This window comes from Hipposideros armiger, unplaced genomic scaffold (genome assembly GCF_001890085.2).
Source record: "Hipposideros armiger isolate ML-2016 unplaced genomic scaffold, ASM189008v1 scaffold_0, whole genome shotgun sequence".
Classification (NCBI taxonomy): Eukaryota; Metazoa; Chordata; class Mammalia; order Chiroptera; family Hipposideridae; genus Hipposideros; species Hipposideros armiger.
The window spans coordinates 5090885-5110557 of record NW_017731350.1 but is presented as its reverse complement, the minus strand read 5'-3'; the positions used below and the strand labels follow the sequence as shown (position 1 = coordinate 5110557).

General features: G+C 52.7%; 1 protein-coding gene across 3 annotated transcripts in view; it reads left to right on the top strand.

The window, feature by feature from the left end:
* LOC109387518 (kelch-like protein 29) overlaps positions 1 to 19673 on the top strand; it is a 228368-nt gene that overhangs the window by 130803 nt on the left and 77892 nt on the right. The window contains exon 1 of one of the 3 annotated variants that reach the window (XM_019651517.1): positions 6580 to 6782. The exons of the other annotated variants lie outside the window; for them this stretch is intronic. The gene's annotated coding sequence lies outside the window, so the exon portion shown is untranslated. Of the gene's footprint in view, positions 1 to 6579; positions 6783 to 19673 lie in introns of those variants that run through there. 3 annotated transcript variants of the gene reach the window in all.

The window sequence follows — 19673 nt, the reverse complement described above, 5'->3', positions numbered from 1 at the left end:
TTTGGGCTTTTGTGCCCCTGCTCAGCAAGCTAGATTATGACACTGGCCTCTGCGGTCCTGCCAGGGAGCCCCATGACCATTGGTGGCTTTGTCTCTACAGAGAGCTCGTACAGTCTGACTTGCAAACAGCTGATTTCCTGGCAGACGTTTTGGAATTTGAGCTGCTCACAAGTGAAGGCCTGGGAAGTGGACCCTCAGGCGAGTTGGCCAATCAGCAAATTCACAGGGATCCTGGTCTGGTCTAGGCCCTGGGTGGGGGTAGGGAGGGAAAGGAGGACTTAGTGGTGCAGAACCCCTGCTTCCAAAGCCCGCGGGGGTCTGGGCTGGGGTGTGGCAGCGGTATCCTGGGTGCAGAACCAAATCTCCCTGGCTGTGTGCGTCCATGCTGATGGCTCTGAGGTGGACAGTGGGGCGTTAGGGAAGGGGAGGCAGAGGGGACTGGGGCGGGCTGCTGACTGATGCGCGTTTGCCGGTCACACAGAGAGTGCAGGGCTGGCCCCATTGTCAGCTGCCCAGCAGAGCCGAGGCCACAAAGTCCAGGAAGGAAGGGAGCAGAGAGCAGAGGGCTGGGTGGGCTTCCATGCGCCGTGTCAAGGGCAAGGCCCAGTACCCACTCTCAGTCGCTCTCTTCTGGCCCAGGGGCCTGCCACCTACAGACTTCTTTTTTCTTTAAACTTAGAAAAATAGCAATTTGACAGAAAAAAAAATTGAAACCCAATTAATATAAAATTTGAAATTATTGGCCTTTTCACATTCTTCTCCTGTCTTTTCAACGTGCAGACACAGAGTGGGTACCGGACTCTCGGGGTTCCCATTTCTCTCCTAATAGGATCCCACTTCCGTATCTCCGTGTGTCAAGAGTCCACACGGATGGCTACTCGAGGGGCCCTGTTAGCAGCACTGAGTCTGCTCAGCAGCTCCCACTCTGAGAAAAGCACTTGAGTGCCACCCCTCCTTCCCTCAGATCTACTTGGCTTTCCACTCTTTGAGCCCATGAGGTTAAGGATACGGAAGAGGGAAGTAGGTGTTTTGCTTTCCGTGAGACTGTTAGGTTCAAATCGTGACTCCCTCAGCTATTACATGAACCAGTTGTTTTTCGCCTCTATGCCTCAGTTTACTCATCTATAAAAACGGGCGTGGTACAAATACCTGTCTCAGAGGATTATTGTGAGGAGTAAATGAGAGAATGCATGGCTCATAATAAAGACTCAGCGAAGGGTAGGATAGAAATTGTAATGATAGTAAATAGTACTCCTGTTCATATGACTATTACTACTACTATTATTGTTGTTATTATTGTGGGAAAGCAGACAGGTTCAGTGGGTTGGGGGCTTGCGTTCCCAGCGTACCTGCAGATTTCAAGAGCATCCAATTAGCGACTGCAGGCTCCAGCCTCAGGCCAGAAAGTCCTTGCCCCAGCCCCTCAGTGGGGGGTCTAGAATGAAGGAGACATGAGAGGTGATGGCCTAGGACACCTTGTCTCCTGTCACCCTGACCCTTTAAGATTTGCATAAAATGCTCAGGGGGTTTCGCTGTGACATGTTTCTCTCACTCAACCACCTAGCTGAGGGTGAGGTGGGCCTCTGGGGAGAGGTGAGCGTCTGGGCCACCAGGATCAGAATCAGGCAGGCACTCCCCTTCCTCCAGGAGACATTCCGTGTACTCCAGGCCGTGCTCTCTCTGTCTGATGAGCCCCACTTTCCAGACTTGAACTTGTGTTTCTGCTATTTCCTCGGCCTGGAAAGTCAACCTCAGGAACCCTGCGAAGGTCCAGACACAACTCACCTCTCCCAGGAAGCCTCTGTGTGTCTCCTCCATCCCGGGCTGGGGTCCCTCAGGCCCGGTCCCCAACGAAGCCCTCCTGGGGTGCCGTGTTCCCCACCTCACCATCCTCTGGCCTGTGCTGGCGCCTGGCACCCCTCACTGGGCACTCTCTGTTCTCAGCTCTCACTCGCCACTTGGGCCCAGCCCGGATCTACCCACCCAGCCCGTGTCCCTGGCCCTGGGCCCTGGGCCGTCACCTGCCCTCTGCAGTCACTCCCAGCTCTGACCCTTTCTTCTCCTGCCTGCCCCCATATCATGAATCCGGTGACTGTCTCCCAGGAGAGTGGCTCTGGGTGGTGTGTGGCGCTGTGACTCCCAGACCAAGTCCTAAAGCGGCCAGTGTCCCATCCCCTTTGAGCACTCGGCAATGCTTTTTCATTAGTGACTCAGGGGCACAGGGAAACGGCCTGGTCTGTGAGCCCAGCAAGGGCCGCCGCTGCCAGGCAGCGTGTGGAGAAGGAACTCATCTCTGGGAGGCCTGGGTGCGGTACCCTAAGATGCACTTTCCGGGCCCAGGGCTGCTCTGGGGCGCCATGGCAGCCTGTGCTCAGAAGCCCCAATAGAAGCTGCAGTTGCCAGGCGGGGACGGGCCTCCCTGGGTAAACTGACCCTGTACTATGCCCTCCCCTGCTAGCAGGTCACCTGCCTCCGCAGCCTTTGAGACCCCAGGACCCCTCCCTCTCCCTCTCCCTCTCCCCCTCCCCTCTCTCTCCCCCTCTTCCCCCTCCTCCTCTGCATTCTCACCTTCTAGCTCAGCCTGGAATAAGCCTTCTGTGGTGCCTGTTAACTCCCTCCAGGCCAGTGTGCCCTGGCCTCTGGACAGCTGCTGTGGCCCCCAGCCAGCCCCGGCCAGCCCTACAGCAGGACCGGGCTTGGGCCCAGGACTGGAGTGTCACCCTACTTGAGGGCTGTCAGCAGAGCGGTGTCAACATAAACCACTTTTGAGTATTGCCTGCCTGGGAGCAAAGCCAGGTAAGGGAAACTCGGGAAGAGCAGGATGGGGCTGAAGGCTCCCCATCTCATTGAAGGGGCTCAGTGGCCACTCGAGGGGAGCGTGAAGGCCTCCATCAGACAGATTCCAGCCCAGGCAGGGCCAGGCCCCTTGAAATGGGGTACTGGGTGGGGTTGTGCACGGTGTTGATTTTCTCAGGCTTGGCCTCTGCAGTTTCATGGGCTCCAGGGCAAGTGCCTGCACCTCCCGGAACCTCAGTTTCCTAATCTGTGCAGTGGGAGGGCTGGAGGAAAGGAGCCTGCAGGAGCCTTGCAGTCTGGCCTTCTGTGACTCACTGACTGCTTAGCACAAAAACACAGCCTTGGAGCAGGGCAATGGAGAGAGGGGGAACAGAGCTCGCCTTGTTTGCTTGTGTTGGAATCAAGGAGTGGCCTCACTGGGATTTCCCACCCCAGCTGGAGGTCAAGGCCAGGGCGCTGCCCTGACTCCTGTTTCCTGGGCTCTGAGACCATGACACCAGTAGAATGCACTGGGAAAGGGAGATGGCAGGGATTAATTACACGAGTCTTTGCTTTCAGTGGACTGGGTACGAGTACATACCTCAACTCTTTGGGGGGAAACGAACTTCTCTGCTGCAACGTATGAAAGTTTCTCATGCTTTCAGGTCACTTTTTCACATATCTTTTTTTCCCTCGGGACAACACAAATCTTCATTATACATATTTCTGTATTTTAGCAAATGAACCATGCCCAGTAATGAGATCCCCAAATAAAGTTCAATTCCTTTTCATCTTTTTTTTTTTTCTCCCTAAATATTATTGCTGGAACTGTTACATTATCACAAACCCGGGTTCAGGCTGCAGATAGGGTTTTAACAACTGTCACTTTTCTCTGGATACAAATTGTGATTACGCCTCACATTTCACAAAGACCCATCGCCCCCGCTCCACTGTTTTGTTTGTAGGTATTTTTCTTGGCTGGATACACCATTCAAATGATGAGAATTAGGAGGGTTTATGATGGAGTGTCTCTGTGTTCTCTGTGCCTCTCCCCTGCCAGCCATCTGGGGCAAGGAGCCTGAGGCAGCGGGGTGTAGGGGTGATGTGGGAGGGGGATGAGGCAGGAGGCTCTCCCAGAGAACCCTCCTTTGGGCAGTCCTGTCCCAGTTCTGGAGAAGGCCCTGGGCCTGAGCCCTCCTGGCTCGGCCCCACCTGCAGGAGGAAGGGAAGGGGGTTCCTACATGGCACCACCCTGGGTGGTGAAGTTCATGTTTTGGGCGTTTCCACGTAGACTTCCTTCCGCCTCAGCCATGTCACAAACCACCAGCAGGACTGATACTCAGATTTTACAAGGGGGGTTCCAGGGCCTTCTCCCTGGTTCCCTAAAGCTGCAGGTGCAGACGGCCCGCCAGTCCTGTTTGTTGGCAGCAGGGCCAGCGGAGCGGCCATGAGCGGGAGCTGCTCCGCCCAGGCCCGGCAGCTGCCCTCTCCGCCTCCTCCCTGGTATCTGCAAACACCGCCCTGTGACCCTTCTGCAAAGCCCCTCCCTCATTTGCTCCTGTGTGGTGTATGGGTGAAAAAGCTGGCCTTGGACCTGATCAGTCTGTATTTGAACCCCTCTTACGAGCTCAGGAACCTTAGGAAAGTGTCTTCGCTCCTGCGTAGGACCCTACATCTGTAAAATGGAGTTTTGTAATAACTTACGGCCCAGTTGAGAGGATAGAATTAGATAAAACGTGTCAAGCACCTTATCCAGTGCCTGGCACCCATCGGTGTTCTAAGGTGATGGGGGGCTGTGCCTGTCTTCATTCCCACCCACACTTCCTCCAGCTTCTCCTCTGGGTCTCCCTCTCCCTGTCACTGTTACCCCCAGCAAAGCCCTAACTTTCTTTTATTTTAACTGTGTTGGGTAACTCGCCCACGCCTCTCTTCCATGGCACAGCGGGTGTCAGGGAACACCCTCTGGGTGACCCAGCCATTGGCCACCAAGCTCTTTACAGGCTGCCTCTCCCCACAGCTAAAAGTAAGAACTACTTGTAGCCCCATTTCCTAGGAGGAAACACAGGCTCAAAGAGTTCAAGCCAATCGCTCATGGACACACAGGTGATACATGTCAGAGCCAGGACACAAGGCTCTGCTGAAGTTCAAAGCCTGCACTCTTAACCAGTCTGTGGCCATTTATTATGCAGTGATGCCTGGAAGCCTAGGGGTTCCATGGAGGAAGTTAGGATGTTTGGCCCCGAACTAAATGACCAAAGGTTGCAGTGCTTGCTGAGGTTGTGCTCCTGCGTTTCACAGTCATTCTCATCCATTAAACTTGCTATGGCCATTGTCTTGCCTGAAGCAACAGCACCCCCCCTCCACCTGCTGTGGACCTGCTTGTAAGAATTGTGTTCAAAGGAAGTGTTCATAGGCTATGAACAAGGATGCTGGGGCTATCCTGTGAGCAAGGAGATTCTGCACTGTGATGCCATCGTGTTTGCTTGTTCTAAGGCTCTGTTTCATTGCTTCTTGACCTATAGCTGTGTTCAGGATAAAGGAAGAATGTCTCTTCCTTATTTATGGACAGGTTGGGGATCTTGTACATTTTTTGAAATCTGATCAGGAAAAACAAAATGCTGTTTTGCAAGGTTGGAGAATTATCCAAGTGGGATAGGAAGGTGAGGCAGGCCTTCCCACAGAGTAGGCTGGTTGCCCCAAAGGGTCTCAAGGTCCTGGAGTGCAGGAGGAGAAGCTTGGGGCCCGGGCCCTGGGGAGAGGGTTTGGTCTCCTCCAAACACAGCCCTAAGTCTGGACCCCCAGATTTTATGCCTGACTCCAGTGTCAGCTCGCTTTAGATGGCACCAAGTCATCTACCATCTCTAGGGGACAGGCTACACATCCATAAAATGGGTGTGTGGCAGTCCCCTCTCTGCCCCCATGAAGAATAAACTCCGCCCTGCAGAGGCAGCCAGTGCCATGCAGATGTGAGGACTTGGTGTATGGACTTGACTTTGTGGTTGCCGTGATCGCAGTCCCCAAAGCATTGACCCCATGGGCAGGTCTCAGAGCTGTCTCTGGGGAGCCTTAGAACCTGTGCACCTGCCCCTCAAGGTGGTTCTGGACATTTGGAGAGGAGGGAGGATGCGTCCCAAAGCCTGGGGCCAGAGAGGGAGGGCAAAGGCATTCTGAACTGCCTGGCATTCAACTTCCACTGGTTCCTCTCCCGGCCCCGATCTGCATTTTTTCAGCAAACTCCGACCTGGGAAAGCTTGCCGCCTGGGTGCCTGTGGGTAAGAAGAACACAGCGCATCTGGGGTGGGCGGGGGCCGAGGGCCCACATTTCACAGGAGAGCAAAAAGGGTGCCTAAGTATTCTGCAGGGTGCGTTTCCGAATCCCTCTTATGATCCTCCCTCCATTCGAAAGCAAAGGACATGAATGCTAAAGTATGGTTCTTGCCAGCGCTGATAAGGGAGACTAGTGAATGCTGGAGTCTCATTAAGAAAATCCTAAAATTTTAGTCTTATCACCACTGCAACATAATACAGTAAGTATGTTAATTCTAACCTCCCTGGGCTCCCCCGCCCCCTGAAATCCCTTTCAGGGTAGGCTGGCAGAAAGAGCTGCCACTCCTGCTATAGCCTGAAGTCCCGTCTGACTTGGATTTGTCCCCTGGCCTCGGCGTTACGGAGTGAATCTCCAATGTGAGTGGACAGGGCTTTGCCCCACACCCCTCCAGCTGCCTCTGCAGTTTTCCAGTTCCACGTTGTCTAAATCCCTACTGTGTGCAGGGTCCGGCAGCAGGAGCTGTGCACTGCCAGAGTCCAGCTGAGTTCATCTCTTTGCAAGAGCCAATGAGCTGAGGCGGGAGCCCTGATTTATAGGCCGAGCCTGCCAGCCGACCTTGTCCCCAGCAAAGACTCATTTCAACAGGCTTCTCGTCCAAGCGATTATTCGCTGTTTGTACCGCTTGCACTTGGCAACAATTCTGCAATTCCTGTTAGCAAGAGGAAACGGGAACCTTGAAGTAAGTACTGATCTCGTCAAGAGACGATTCATGGAGGAAGGTTTCTGCCTCTTGCGGGAGCTTGCCTGGACACCTTCAGCCCCGCTCTCTAATGATAATGAACTTTTTTACTGGCATGTTTTACCTGTCCGAATTCCTTCCCCACCTGGGGTATTTTTTTTCTTGCCATGACACCTCACGAGGTAGGTAGAGTTGACTCAAGTGCCAAAGAAGGGAGCTGGTGCCAGAGAGATGAGATGACTGCTCAGCGCTGTGCTTGGGAGTGGCAGAGCCTGCCCAAAGCAAGTGCCCAGCTCCTCATCTGCATCTGTTTCCAACGCACCAAACCCCAAGCTGGCCGGCCGGGAGGGCAGAAGAGCTTGCAGTGACACAGGTGCCAGCGGGCCTGCTGGGCTACATGCAGACGCTGGTGTTCAGAGGGGCCAAGGTCCCAGGAGATGCTGTGCTACCCGCACACGCAGGACGTGCCCCGGGGAGAAGCCGGGCCGCAGCTGCCGAGTCATGGTGATAGATGTTCGCGGCTAACGGGTGGGTGCTCGTGTGCGTGCTTGTGCCAGGGTGGCCGTGCTGCTGGCAGGCCGGCGGGCCAGGCGTCACATGTCAGCAACATGATCTCCCACAGCGAGGCCGAGGGGAAACGTGCCCGCTGCTGTGCTGCCTGTGGTCTTCCACTTGGAGCGGGGCTGGGGGCCGGTACAGGGGCGGGCGGGGGTGGGAGCCTCTCTGGTTCTGTCTGGCCCCTTCCTTTGCCGGCTTTGTCAGCTTTCTCAGAATAAGCAGTGCTGGGGGGTGTGTCCTTCCCAAGACCCCATAAGAAAACCACGTTTAAAAGTCAGCTTCTGAAGGACTTTGCAGTGAGGGGGAGCCCATTTGGTACAAAAACGTTCCAGGAAAACAAAAGCCTCCCAGTTTCCATGCTTCTCAGCAAAAGAATTGGAGAGGCATTTCCAGAGGAAGCAGGTGGAAGGAGGGAGGCAATTTTTATTTCCTAGGGACCTCGTTTGAAAGTAATTGTGTTCCCTGTCATTTTTTTCTTCAAACCTGCTCAGACTTTGGTTCTCAGCTGGGTGACTTAGAGATCTCCAAAATTCTGCTGGCATTCTGGCCTGTAAGAATACACACTGTTACTTTTAATGACTGGGGTTGGTTTTGAAAAGATTTCCCTGAGCCAGTCGAGCACCCAGTGCAGCCACGGTGCTGGTCCCCACAAGAAGGGAGGCCAAGCTCACGACTTAGGGGTCCCAGCAGCTGAGTATTCCGTCTAGACACGGAGGAGGGAAGAGAAAGCCAGAGGAGACTGGGGCCCTGAGAGCTGGAGGAGGCCCGGCCTGTGCCGGGAAGAGGAGAACTCTCCCTTTGTCCCACTGCCTCCTGCTTGTCCCTGAGCCCGGCCCCGCCGGAGGTCAGAGGAGACTTCTGGGGCTTGGCCTGGAGAATTCCTTTCTTCTGTTCTTGCTTCCTTCTGCCATATGGCTTCAGATCATGACATTTCTGTTCGATGCTGTCAGTGCCTTGGTTTGAGGAGAATGTCTGTGTACCCAGGTCCCTTGGCCAAGAAGCGATAGTGCCTGGGCACTGCCGGCCTCTGCTGCTGTCTTGTGTCTCTTCCTCTTTTATATGACCAGCAAACCAGGAACAGTTCCTTCTCCCAGGCAGCGGGGCAGAGCTAAGGGGGAGGTGACGGGCCAGGCCTCGGACCCCAGGACCCCAGTCCTGAGCGTGTGTGTCAGGCTGCATCTCAGCCTCGGCGCAGCCCAGCAAGGGTAAGGGACAGAACCAGCATGACTTGCCTCGCTCTTCTGAAATTTAGTGATCAAATAACCACGAGCCCCAGCCCCTGCCCCTACCCAGAGGGGAGCCTGCAAAGCCAAGGCCCACCGTCTATTTTTAGAAAGCTATCAGGTGCACAGGGCGCCCAGTTGCCTTTTTCCACCTGTTTGGGGTCATTATAGGGATCCTGTGTCTCTGCCACAGCCCTGCCCATTCTACCATAAGAGTTTCACTGCAGCCGGAGCAACCACTAAGCTCCCTCTCAACATAACCCAGCCATCAATCTGGCCTTGCCTGGCCATGGCCAATGAGTCACTGAGATCCTGGGGCCCACAGTCACTTTAACTTTGGAAGCACAGATGTTGGACACTAATGCTGGCCCTTCTCTGCTTCCATGAGAGGGAGTTTTCAAAGGTCAGAAGGAAGTTTTCAAAGTCAGTTCAGGAAGAACCTTGACTTTGGAGCCCACCATGAGGAGTGTTGACCCACTAAGCAGAAGGTCCTGGGGTCTTCATTCTATCAGGAAGGTGCACAGTGTGTGCAGCCAAGCAGGGGTGTGTCCAGGTGCCCCCGTGGAGTTCATCACCAACAGGATGCCGGGAGCTGTGGGCATTCAGAGGAAGTTTCATAGAGGAGGTGGCGCGTGAGCTCAGCCTTGAAGGACAGGCCGGGTTTGGTCAGGGAATGCGGGAGGGGAGGTGTCACGGGCAGAGGGAACCTCGGAAGGTGCGCGCTTAGCCTGGAAGTGCGATAGCCCGAGGTGTGGCAAGGAGCCTCAGGAGACAGTGAGGCTGGCACACAGGACTGCAGGGACAGCAGGAGAAGAGCCTGGAGAGAGTGTGCAGTGGCACCAGGTGAGGTGTTTGGATGTGATCTGAGGGTCAAAGCCACTGAGGGTCAGAGCAGGAAGAGACAGAAGCGTGGCAGTATGGTGACCAGCTCTGCTCCCTGCTACCAGGATGACGTGGCGTATTCCTGGCCACAGAGCAGCAGCAGCAGCCGCTTTGGGGCAGTATTCACGGCCCCTTCCTCCACAGCCTGTTCACAAATCCCGAGAGCACAGTGAGCTGGCGCTGCCTTGGCAGCTCCCAAAAGCCCACTGTTGACATCTCTTCCCAGCGTCATCCTCAGGGACATGTTGGTAGCTCCATATCGAAGTGGGGCATTCATACAACAAAGACCGGCACACTCTACAAATCAGGGTCTACCTAGCTTTGTCTCTTTGTTCATTTTGTGTCGTTTCCCCCCCCCCACCCCCATCACCAGAGCTGGCTGTTAAAAACACTTACCAGCACAGTACTGGGTGACAGGGAGGCCCTAAAGGGACTTCGGCTGAGGAATAAGAGTGGGATCAGCAGTGGCACACTGACCTGGCAGAGTGCCTTTGTAGGCCCATGTTGTCCCGCTTCCCTGTTGAGGAGGCTGGAGGGTGGGAGTGGGGACTGTCTTCCACCAAGAGAGCTGAGCAGTGTCAGCCATTCGTCAGCCAATTCTGAACCATACTCCTTAACCTGGACTCCAAGACCCTAGACAGACATGCCTACCTTTCCACTTCCTCACCTGAGCAGGCTCCGCCCCGGCCTCAGCTCCTTAAATGCGACCTGTTTCTCCCTGCGAGCTTGGTACGTGTCACCCCTCCCTCAGAGCCCCCTCAGCTCGCTCCCAGTAGGGTTTCGCTTAGCCCCTGCAGTCTTGAGCACTGAAAGCCCTGGCCGGGGCCTGAAACCTGGGGCACGCTGAGTGAAGGCACGCCTGTCTGAAGCTCTCCTACTGCATGCTAACACAGCGTGAGAGCCGGGATGGGGAGGGATGGCTTTTCTGGGGTTGGCAGAGGAGCTTGCAGGCAGAGAGAGCCTCTGAGCAGGGCTATCTTCCTTCGCGGTGTGTCTGGTTAGTTCTGACAAACGGTGAAAGCACCAGGATTTGTTCAATGCTTTAGAGTCACAAAGCACTTAGCCCACAGAATCCACCTGAACAACCTGGTAAAATGAGTGGCATTCCTATTTTAGAGATGAAGAAACTGGGGCCCACTGGTAGATCGCAGGCCTTGACCCTGACTCCTGGGTCCCTACATCCCAAGCTGGCTCCCTGAACGGAGGTCTTCGGGTCACTCATCCCGCCTGAACTCAGACAACGGGAACTTCCCAGCCTCCCCTGGAGATCGGGGTACAAGGCCTGACTCCAGAGACGGGTCTGCAAGCCCTGTGACCACCATCCCTCCCTCCAGGCCTTGCTTCTTAAAACTGGGCTTTAGTGGCCGTGATGAATACACGGTTGCATTAGTTGTTCTTTCAGGAAAGGAGAAACCTGGCTTCTGAGAACTGTTGTATTTTATTTTTCTGTAAAGCGGAAATTAATTTTAGTCTTTCTTTTTGGTTTAAAATGTTGTTCTTTGCTTTTTCTGCCCTATAATTTAAAAGGAAACATTTGTCTGTTGAGAAAAGAAATGATAATTATAGGCTAAAAATTGTTTCTATTCTGATTTGAAAAAGTGACAAAAAAAAAAAAAGTTCCATCGCACAGATGGAGCCCTGCTGACGAAGAGTGTTTAACAATGACGCCCCAGGCTGGTTCGGGGCACAGAATGACATTGAGGTACATTTGGGCTCCAGTAGAGTCTGGGCCAGGGGCTTTTTCTGAGGCTGGTCTCCATTTCCGATTCTAATTTGTCGTCCCTGTGGGGTCTGGACACTGCGCCCTCCCCGTGTTTTGCCAGTGGGAGGCAGGAATGGGACTGGTCAGTTCGCCTGGGGGTTGCGTGGCGCCTGAGCCGCGTGGGCAAGGCCAGATGCTCCGGAGTCACCTAGCTTTCTTCCCTTAGCCGCGAGTTTTACCTCTCAGCCTTACAAAATTACAATTGCTCCAAGTCCTTCGATCAATAAAGCAGGAAACTGATTAAACTGTGAAATTAAACTAATAATGTCACGCTATTAACCCTCGATCAATGGGGAAAAGAGCTCAAAGTGAAGGCTGTTTCCTAAATCCATATTCCCCTTTGGATACATGTGTTTACTTTTTGGAGGAACTCCTAGGAGTGCGCGCATCCCCGGGGCCCCTTTCTTTCCCGAAAACACAGTGCAGTGCTACCTGATGTGCATAGTGCAAGGTCAAGCTAGGTGAGGGAGAGCAGCCCCTTGGGCTTGGGGTGGCTGGGGGGGTGAGGGGGAGCCTCAATGCTAATGCTGCACGTGTGATTCCACCCTCAGCTGCTGCTTGTGACCAGAAACTCCTCTTTGGGGTTAATGCCAACACCCGCCCCGCCCCCCGTCCCGCGCCTTAACCAGATTGGGGGCCCCAGTATGTAGCACTGGCTGGAGAGCTCCTTTTTGAAATTGCACGTGACTCCTGGGTTCACACTGCAGTGTGGGGTTTGCTGAGCACTTCAGGTGTTTAACCCGTGAGAGAGAGCAGTGCTTGTGGTCCTTCTCATTCTCTGCCTCCTCCTTCCCCCATTACCACCCTTTCTCCCCAAACATAGGCTGATCGGAAGCAGTAAGCATACTTGAGAATGAGAGGCGGACATCGGGGCTGTTTTCTGATATGTCCTGATTACTTCCAAGGGCTAGCTTGGGGGTAGAGTATAGTTCTTATCTAGAAACAGCCTGCAGCTGGGACCAGCCTCCACCTGCAAACCTGGCTCTGGGGACTCATGGAGACTGGGCTCAGCCTCCCTCCCCCATGAACTGGCTTGTCAGGCAGGACAGCCTCCTGAGACAAGCTGGGTGGCCAGCAATGCAGACGGGCTCAGTTGTCACGTTGTCAGGCACCCCGTCTCAGGTGTGGTCAAGTTCTGAGAGGCCGGACCTCTCACTCACCCAAGAGCTGAACATGGACCCAGCTGGGCCTCAAACATAAGCATCAAGACTAGTTGAACTACAGCATTTTAGTCCTTTTAGCTCTTTCCACTTGCTCTGCACTTTATAACCTAACCATGCAGAGCGAGGAAAGCAGGTGTTATTACCCCCATGTCAGGGGTGAACCCATTGAGGCTGAGGGATTGAGGCACTTTTGTGGTCACACAGCTAAAGAAGACAGAAGCCCAGCTCTAGAACCCTGGCCCAGTGCCCTTTGGTTGCCTGAGTTTTCTCTAGGGGACTATTCTAGCATTCGCCGAGTCTTTGCCCTTCCCTGGCTTTGACCCTGAAGAGCAATGAACACACCTTTCCTTTTGGCCTTCCCTTGGCTTGTCCTCCTCCGAAACCTGTCAGTTCCATCGCGGTGGAATGTTGCCAAGAATCAGACCCCCCCTCTCTAAAAGTGGCGATGGTATTTAATAACTAATTACTCTAATGATCCTGCAGAAATTCTGGAGACCTGGTTTAGGAGAGATGTCAATTAGAGCCATCTGCACGGTGAATAAAGGAGCCCTACCCCAGCTGTACTGTTGAAACATGTTAGCGTTTTCCTACCAGCGGCCATATGGTACTTAACGAAAGTGAATTGTTCACACTGCACAACCCGCGCCTCCTGATGAATACCAGCATTTTGTTTTGGAAAATAGTTCTTCAATCGTGCGGAATATTTTTCAATGCGATAAGTAGCGAGTTGGAAGCCGGCAAGCCCTTGAATGCAAAAAGACTTGCATCACCTCAAGATGCTCTTCCCCCCATCCCAGCCCCAGCCCCGCTCCCACATCCCACCTGTGCCCAATCCTTAGCATCTGTTTCTGAATCTGCTCGGGAGCGCCGAGGCCACACAGGGTGCATGCCCCACCCCCGCCTTAGTGTTTCCAGTTGTGTGAAATTGGAAGCAGGAGGTCTAACGCTATGTAGAGTGGAGCACTGAGCTCCGTCTGGAAGAGCACAAAGCTTTGGGCAAAACCCCCCGCAAGAGCTGGAAAGTAGTACAGGATGTTTGATTGGTTGTGTGGCTTCAAGGAAGGGTTCACTTTCTATTTGCGATCTGTTCCTTTTCAGAAGTGCAAAGCTCAGGTTGACACCTGGATGCACAGTTGAGGTGGAGGAAACCTGTTTCTGGGGCTCAGCAGAACTGCCTGAAGCCTCTCTCCTCCTCCTCACCAGCACAGACAAGGCCGCCAGTCAACAGTGACCGAAAGTCATTGCCACCTGGTGGTCAATCCTTGACCTGTGCCCAGGTAGCTGGGGCCACGTGCAGCCGCCCCATGGGTTCCATTAACTGAAAACAGGCATGTGTCAGAAGCAGACCAGGGCCAAGTTCAGGTGTATGTTGTGCCAGGAAGAAAGCTGGTGATCGTGCTCTGAGAGCTTGCCCCTACCACGTACCCACTGCCGGGTCTTGCTGGGCAAAGGGACCCTGCACTCCCTCATGGGGCTCTGTAGCCTGGGCCAGCTGACGGTCCTGCTGCCAGGGCTGCCAGGAGGAAGCTGTTTCATTGCAACCTGCTCTGGAACCAACAGGATTTCACTCGCCAGCGATGTCTGTTTCGGAACTTTCCCTGGCACCGAAGTCACTTACTAAAGCTGAATGGAAGGAGTTAGTGATACACAAGATCTACAGCCAGAAGCTCTGAGACCCAAGATTGTGTTCCACAAAACCGTGGCCCCATAAATCTCCTTTTCTCCACTTCGGCGGCAACTGATCCCAAGTTACAATAACCATCCTCAGTTCAGCCAAACACGTCCTTACCGGAAATCCTTCTGGGTGAAAAATAGCAGAAATGTGCTCACGTGAGTCCCTGATCAGCAGACTGCTTCATTTGCTTCCTACATCTGTGCCCTGGGTATTTCCTCATTCTCATTGACACCTGGTACCATAACAGACACATGTGCCTGAAAGAACCAAGTCACGGTGACTCCCAGGTGGCCATTTCAACAAGGCGACCAAGGGCCAGGGCGGCCTCAGTCGCCCTGGTGGTCAGAGGTACCCAGAGCATCTCTAATAAGCCACCAGCCTCTTCACTGGGCTGATCCCAGAACAGCCCTGAGAACCAGAACCCACCCTGCTGCCCTTCTGCTCCCCACCCCCACTTGGAGCCATGCCTGGCAGTTAAGCTAAAGGGTTAACCTCTCCTCGTTTGGGGAGGTGGGGGTGAGGAAGGCTGGGGCCCGTTTGACATACGCTGCCTGGTCTGAGCATGAATGCTGTGCTCAGACACTGAATTTGATGAATTGCATTATAAAATTTAAAAACAAATTTAAAACTCTATTAACTCCCTGTAATGGCCTCCTCCTGGAGTACACAGACAGCAACGGCTCACTGGCAGGGAGAAAAAATACTCTCGTTTGCAGTGTGCTTCGCTTGCAGCAGAATGGAGACGGGTAGGAGCTGGTGCAATGTGGGGGGGCCCACACACCCTCTGCACCAACCACTGCTTCCTGCTCCCAGGTCAAGAGCAGGCCCCGCAAGCAAGCCAGCACAGGACACATATCTCCAAGGTTAGACTTTGTCTGGCTCATTCTGTTAAAATCTAAATTCAGCTTTCTTTTCAAGGCTAAAACACTGATTTCAAGATGAAACCCATGGAGTGATGAGCTTACAAGACGTGGCTGAGGCCTGGGGGGTAGGGCGCTCCTTCACGCTAGAGGCCTGTGGTTTGTGGGTCATCATGTGGGGGTCAGGCCTGAGGAGATGTGTCCCCAGGGTCACCCACCCCACCCTCTGCACGGGGAGAAGGAAGGGTCAGGGCAGAGAGGTTGTTCGTTGTTGTTCGCTGCGAGCCTCTGCAAATGGAACAGACTTCGGGAGGAGGGGAAGCATTGGCCTGGCTCCAGACTACCAACCGGAGAGAGATGAACTTTTGTTGAGAAAGGAGGCAGCCCTGCAGCTGTGTGTGCACGTGAGCAGAGAGGAGGAGCTCAGCTGGCAGGGAGAAGTCCGAGGGGCCCGGAGGAGAGCTCCCTCCGTGTCTCTGCAACTGAGACTCGAAGCTGAGGAGTACAGGGGGTCGCGTGGCCTAGTCTTTAGGGAGCTCAAGGTGTTTCTCTGCCATCCAGTGGCTTCTCTGTTTGAGAGGCAGCTCTCCATCCTTTCATGCCCATGCAGTGATTTGGAGATTTTTGGGGAGTGGTGTACCCATATGGCAGGCCTGGCTAACTACAGACAGCAGAGAAACTATGTATGTGCAGAAGTGTGTATAGGGTGACTGTGCGTGCGTGTGTGCATGTGTGTGTGCGTGTGTGCATGTGTGTGTGTGTGTGTGTGTGTGTATACACGTAAAAGTAAGCTGTGCCTTGTGAGGTGGCTGCCCGTTGGCCATTTCTGGCACGGGCTTAATGTGGACTCTGGATCCAAGGATGTCTGCCTTTCTGAGAGCGTCCTTTGGGGCTGGTGTTCCACCCACTTTGGGGAGGAGGCCAGGATTGGCTGGGTGGGGGTGCAGAGGAGACTGAAGGCTCTAGGCCTGGCAGGACTCGTAGCATTTGGTGTCAGAGAATATGTGCGCCTCCCCCAGGAGTTAAGCAGCTAATACAATGCAAGGAGCTCCAGGTCATGGATACAGTTTGCGTGTAGCCTTTCGGGAGCCTTGACCTTGACTGGCAGGTAAAAGCCAAAGAAGTCCTGGAATGCTCCTCTCCTAGCAGCTCTGGATGGGGTGGGGTGTTTGAGGTGAAGGGAGGGAAGCTGACATTTATAATAGTTTCAGGACACCCCCCCACCACCACCACCGCTCAAGACTAACAGCATAAGCAGGATTAGGAACACCCACAGTCATGAAGAGAACAGAATTTCCTCGTGCTAGCACATCCCTTCCTGGACAGTCGTGCTAATTAAAGGCCGACTGTGCTTCCAACCTTTGTGAGCCTGCTTTGAGCCGTTTTGTCTAAATTGCATTTAGAAAAAAAATAATGTTGCTAATTAGCCCCCATTATTTTAAATAAATGAGATTTTCCTATGACATTTAAGGAAACAGAGATCTATGTGTGCATAATGCAGAGTTTACAAAGCTCTTTTTCTGACTGTAATATTGTTTCTGCCATTCTAATTGAAATTTGAGCCAAATGAGGAAAGCCTCCGGTTTTTAGAATGCCATTGAGTGCCCGTCCCTCTCCCACTTCCCCTCTGTGTGGCAGACGATGCTTCAGTGCTAATGTATTTCTTCCTGCACACGTTCCTTCCACAGCACAGTAAATAGCAGAAGAACACGGGCTTCAGAGACACCCAGACCCGACCTGAATCCAGGTGCACTGCTTTGTGAACCTGGGAAGGCACTTAGCCTCACTGCACACAATATGACTTCTCTCGTAAGGGTACTTACTCGTCATCATTACTATTTTATTTTAGTTTTATTTTTACTGGGGAACAGCCATGGTCATTGGTTACACATTGCTTTCATGCTACAATGGCCTAGTTGACTCTTTTAAGGAGGGCACAGCTCACAGTGGCCCATGCTGGGATCGAACCGGCAACCTTGGTTTCATCAACACCACGCTCTAACCAACTGAGCTAACCAGTCACCCCGGTTTTTTGGGGGTTTTTTGCTAAAACAGAATCCTGAATGTGAAAACCTAGCCCAATGCCTATTACATAATAGGCATTCAATAAATTAGAGTTCTTAGTATGTCTGAATGTCTTTGTTGACATGTAGGGTCCTCCTGGCCTGGAATGTTCTTCTCTTTCTTGCCTTGTGTTGAAATCCTGTGCATCCTTTAAAGGACGAGCCTGAATGCCCCTGGCTCCAAAGAGCCTTCCTTGTTGGCCTGTAAGAAGGACGTATGCTTTTGCAGCATCACAAGACTTAAACTTGTGTTCTAGGCCAGATGTCATTCTTCTTTCTATTCTGCTCAGCGTCTCCCCAGCGGCACTGAGTGTTGTGCAAGTAGGGACCGTTGTTTACCCTTTACCTGCCAAGGCAGCACCCAGCCCCATGCTTGCACAGAGGGGGTGCTCAAGACACACTTGGAGAGGGAATGGGTTTTGAATTGTTGAGTGACACTGAAATTCCGCAATCTGTTTGGGGCTCCAGTGGCTCAGTATTTCCCTTGCCAGACTACTCTAGGTGGCTATTCACCTGAAAACTTAGAAAAATTTTAAAAAGCACCTTACGTGGTTACTCAGAGTTGAGGACATCTTGTGTTTCTCAGCCTTGAACCCCCAACAGGCTTTATTAATAAATCCTCTAACCCTGCTGCAGCTAGAAAAAGTTACTAAAATGCAGTTTGGCACAGAGGGACTTTCTGGGCTCATGGAAATTGTCTATATCTTGAGTGTGTGGTCATTACGCAGATGCATACATTTGTCAAAACTTGTCTAACTGTACATGTGAGATCTGAGCATTTATGTTATAGAAATTCTACCTCCATAAAATTAATTAGTTAAAAAAAAAAATGAAGCCGGGCCAAGCAGAAGGGTCTGTTCTGGCCTTCGCATCTTCTCCCGCCCCTCTTGGCATGGCGGCATTGAGAAGTGTGACTAAAGCCAGCATGTCACAGGATTGCTCTGGGAGGAAATGGACAGAAAAGCCTCTGTGTTGTAGAATGGTAATCCTTTCAATCCTGAGCTCGGCCTCAGTCACAGGGGCCCCGCATTCTCCCCCCCACCCCCGAGACCTCACCCGCGCCTGCCTCTGAAGAACTGCCAAGCACTAGCTCTCAGCTTTGCAGCCTCGCTCAGCCACAAGCTGGAGTCCACCTCTTACCGGAGGGGAGAGGGTTAAGATCGATGTACACCCCAAGGCCCCTCCAACAGATATTTGCACACCCATGTTTCTAGCAGCAATGGTCACAACAACCAGAAGGTATAGGCTACCCAAGTATCTGTCCATCGATGAATGAATGGACAAACAAAATGTGATATAAACATACAACAGAATATTATTCAGCCTTAAAAGGGAAGAAACGACTGCATTCATGGGTGCATACTACAACATAGATGAACCTTGAAGATGTTATGCTAAATGAAATAAACTAGACACAAAAGTCCAAATATTGGGACCAGAGTAGACAGATTCATAGAGACAGAAGATAGCAGGGTGGCGGCCAGAGGCTGGGGGAGGAAGGAGTGGGGAGTCATTGTTGAACAAGTACCGTTTCAGTTGGAGAAGATGAGAAATTCTAGAGATGGATGGCGGTGATGGTGACACAACATCGTGAATGTACTTAATGCCATTGAAGTATACACTTAAAATGGTCAATTTTGTCTTCTGTATATTTACCACCATACAAAAAAATTATAAAGAAAAAGTACAAAAAAAATTTCCAAAGCCTAATAAGCCTGCTTTCTGGCCTCCTTAAATTTTGACATCTCCCATTTCAGGGGTGATGCTTGGCTGAGGGTCTGATTTCCGGTACTGAAAACAAAAGTATAGGAAATGCAGGCCATCTCTGGCTGCTTGCCCCTCTCTTAGAGTCAGAGTGCAGGCCCTTGCAGTGACGAGTATCTACCCTGAAAGCCAGGGTCCTTTTCTCAGGACGGACACAGTCACACCACTGTTTTAACTAGATTTTCTCATGTTGACTCGCTCAGGCAACATGCGGCCTCAACCTGACAACCAAGGGGTGAGTTTTTGTTTGTCGCTCCAGAAACTCCCAGCATCATAATTGGGGTGACCCCGTCCTCAATACCCCCGGGGCCCTAAGCTGAAGAAATTAGAGCACAGTCTATAGAAGGAGCCTAGCTGTCAGGGTGAGTTGGGTAATTCGGAGTGACACCCAGCACTTGTCACGGCAGGGAGCCGGGCCCAAGACAGGCACATGGCAGAGGGTTTAAGGAGGCCAACTCTCCCACCTCTGCCGCAGGGGACCAGAGTGTATTTGTCCCCTGGGTGTCATCGTGCTGCACCCATCAGCACCTCAAACTCACAGCTAACACTTTGCACTTGGAGGAGAAAATGCCTTGGCAGGGCAGCGTCCTGAAAGGGGCTGCTGACCTTTCTGTTTGCAAAACAAACCAGGGATGTTGAGGCCTGATCTCTCTCCTTAAAGATTTGTTGCATTCAGGCCTGGAGAGAACAAAGAGGGAACCTGAGGGCAAGGCCTGAGCCCATTCAATGGAATGAAGCTGCGTACTGTTCACTGTAGGGTCAATATAAATAAATATATACACACCCCACGTTGTAAACAAGGACAGGGACATTCTAAACAAACTGCTGGTTTTCCCTCCCATCTAATGAATAGTGAAAAACAAAACACACGCGCGCACACATGCGCGTGTGCCCGCGCGCCCTTCCCAGGTACGGTGGAAAGGACTCTTCTCGCTCGACCT